Here is a 3,498-nt window from a genome sequence, read left to right as displayed (position 1 = left end):
AATAACATCTCACTGGCCACTCCTTCAACCGTATATTCAATTCATCCAGGTCCCCAGATGCCCTTTATTCTGCTTTCTAACGGGCTTGATAAAGGACAGAAATGGTAGGCACCTAACAGAAGCAGAAGATATTAAGAAGAGATGGCTAGAATACACAGAAGAACTGTACAAAAAGGATCTTCACGACCCGGATAATCACGATGGTGTGATCACTCATCTAGAACCAGACATCCTGGAATGTGAAGTCAAGTGGGCCTTAGAAATCATCACTACGAACAAAGCTAGTGGAGGTGATAGAATTCCAGTTGAGCTGTTTCAAATCCTGAAAGATGATGCTGTGAAAGTGCTGCACTCAATATGCCAGCAAATTTGGAAAACTCAGCAAGTGGCCACAGGACTGGAAAAGGTCAGTTTTCATTCCCATCCCAAAGAAAGGCAATGCCAAAGAATGCTCAAACAACCGCACAATTGCACTCATCTCACACACTAGTAAAGTAATGCTCAAAATTCTCCAAGCCAGGCTTCAGCAATACGTGAACCGTGAACTTCCAGTTGTTCAAGCTGATTTTAGAAAAGGCAGAGGAACCAGAGATCAAATTGCCACCATCTGCTGGATCATGGAAAAAGCAAGAGAGTTCCAGAAAAACATCTATTTCTGCCTAATTGCCTATGTCAATGCCTTTGACTATGTGGATCACAATAAACTGTGGAAAATTCTTCAAGAGATGGGAATACCAGACCACCTAACCTGCCTCTTGAGAAATCTGTATGCAAGTCAGGAAGCAATAGTTAGAACTGGACATGGAACAACAGACTGGTTCCAAATAGGAAAAGGAGTACGTCAAGGCTGTATATTCTCACCCTGCTTATTTAACTTCTATGCAGAGTACATCATGAGAAATGCTGGACTGGAAGAAACACAAGCTGGAATCAAGATTGCCAGGAGAAATATCAATCACCTCAGATATGCAGATGACACCACCCTTATGGCAGAAAGTGAAGAGGAACTCAAAAGCCTCTTGATGAAAGTGAAAGAGGAGAGTGAAAAAGTTGGCTTAAAGCTCAACATTCAGAAAATGAAGATCATGGCATCCGGTCCTATCACTCCATGGCAAATAGGTGGGGAAACAGTGGAAACAGTGTCAGACTTTATTTTTTGGGCTCCAAAATCACTGTAGATGGTGATTGCAGCCATGAAATTAAAAGATGCTTACTCCTTGGAAGAAAAGTTATGACCAACCTAGATAGTATATTCAGAAGCAGAGACATTACTTTGCCGACTAAGGTCCGTCTAGTCAAGGCTATGGTTTTTCCTGTGGTCATGTATGGATGTGAGAGTTGGACTGTGAAGAATTGATGCTTTTGAACTGTGGTGTTGGAGAAGACTCTTGAGAGTCCCTTGGACTGCAAGGAGATCCAACCAGTCCATTCTGAAGGAGATCAGCCCTGGGATTTCTTTGGAAGGAATGATGCTGAAGCTGAAACTCCAGTACTTTGGCCACCTCATGTGAAGAGTTGACTCACTAGAAAAGACTTTGATGTTGGGAGGGATTGGGGGCAGGAGGAAAAGGGGACCACCGAGGATGAGATGGCTGGATGGCATCACTGACTCGATGGATGCGAGTCTGAGTGAACTCCGGGAGATGGTGATGGACAGGGAGGCCTGGTGTGCTGCGATTCATGGGGTTGCAAAGAGTCGGACACGACTGAGCGACTGAACTGAACTGAACTGAATATGGTAATCCTTCAGGGAGTGCGTCTCCCATGTAGCTTGTGAAATTCAACTTAGTTGTTGCCTTTCAGGAAGAAATCTTGCCTGACACTTTATTCCATCACCTCTATCTTGGGCTCCCGTGGCCTCCCTCTTTTCTAGCCTTTAGGCCATTGGACGGTAGCTCTTTTTTCCCTCTATCTGTGCTTATTTTACTAACTGTCATATTCATGTTAGTATCATCCCTACCATGCATGCACAGTGTCTGGCACATACTGGATAATAAAATATTTTCTGAATGAATTAATATGTTCATGAATGTGTGAATGATATTCCTAGATAGCCTGCTGGGAATGCAAGATCATTGAAATATTTACAAAATTGCATTCTCTGGCTGTGATACTCCGAGACGATTTCCCAGGTGCCATTCAGCATGAGCTGCCAGCCACCTACATGAATGAACCATCTTGGATGTTCCAGATCAGCTGAACCACAGATACCTGTGGCCCCAGTCATCATCATGTCAGACTGAAGAACATTTCAGCTTAGCTCAGTCATCGCCTTCTCTGCTATTATAGCTTCATGTGATCATGCCTCCTATGCGTGCAATGGCAAAGTGATAATCTGCTGCCTTCCACACCTTTGCCACAGTTACCAGTGCCTGCCGACCCCTCTGCTAATGTTGCTGCTACTAGATGTTGAGAGCGCAGATGTCTACACTGGCGTGCAGTCTCAGGTCCCTGTAGAAGTTGTCATGAATGCTGCTGATCTCCTGCACTTCATCATCCCACAAAGATCACTGTCAAACAGTGATCACCCCAAACATCTGTTGGGGCTGGGCCACTAAATAATCTGAGTGATAGATAGAAATAGTGCTAAATTCATATTCATTTCTCCTCCTTTATCCTTGGTCCACTGTCCTTAAGTCATACTTTTGTGCCATGACATTCCCTTCCCTTGGATTAAAATTTCTCTGAAGAGACATTAGGATGCTTGATGTACACAGGGCCTAAAATGCAAATCCCACCAGACCTGCAGATGTGACCAGAGAAGGCTGAAATCAAAGAGGTTCGACACGCCCAGATCCTAATGGACTTAAGACTAAAGCTATTCACTCATATATTTATTTAAGTGTAGAATACTCATCTCCTCCCACTTCCATTTGCTAACAGCTGCCATTTTCCTTGGGGAAACTGCCCTGACCCCCTTCCAGTGAGTTGTGATTGGATTGTCAATTGTAGCACATCATTCCACTCTAGCCTAGAGGGATGAGAATGGGATCTTGTTCTGGTCAATCACAGTACCTCCTTTCTCTAGGACAAGAGACTGTTCTAAAGGATTAAGTATAGGCTCCAAGATAGGGCAGACAGAGTTCCTCTCAGAGATTTTCTTCAAGAAAAGACTCCTTTCTTGAGGTACAGAATAAGAAAGTTGTAGTCTGGGGATTTTATGTGGAAAATATTTTGAGAAAATAAAGCCTAGAAGAATTAAGCAGATGAGAGACGAATGGCGTGAATGAGAGAAAGTCCTGGTTGTGTTAAGTTGGAAGTTTCTCTCCTTGAGATACCTGAAATTAACTGCTCCTCACAGAAATTCCATCAGCTCCACAAGTGGGCTATATTCTTTTTCCCACTAATTCCCACTTTTATTTTAAATAGTTTGAATTGGATTCCTAGCAGTTACAGTTAAAAAAAAAAATTCTGACTATTGCAAATACAAGCAAACCAAAATGATACAAAATATTTTTCTTGTTTTTATCTGCCTTATATTCACAATGGGAAAATGAC

This window comes from Capricornis sumatraensis, chromosome 2 (genome assembly GCF_032405125.1).
Source record: "Capricornis sumatraensis isolate serow.1 chromosome 2, serow.2, whole genome shotgun sequence".
Classification (NCBI taxonomy): Eukaryota; Metazoa; Chordata; class Mammalia; order Artiodactyla; family Bovidae; genus Capricornis; species Capricornis sumatraensis.
Note: the sequence above shows the minus strand (reverse complement) of the source record.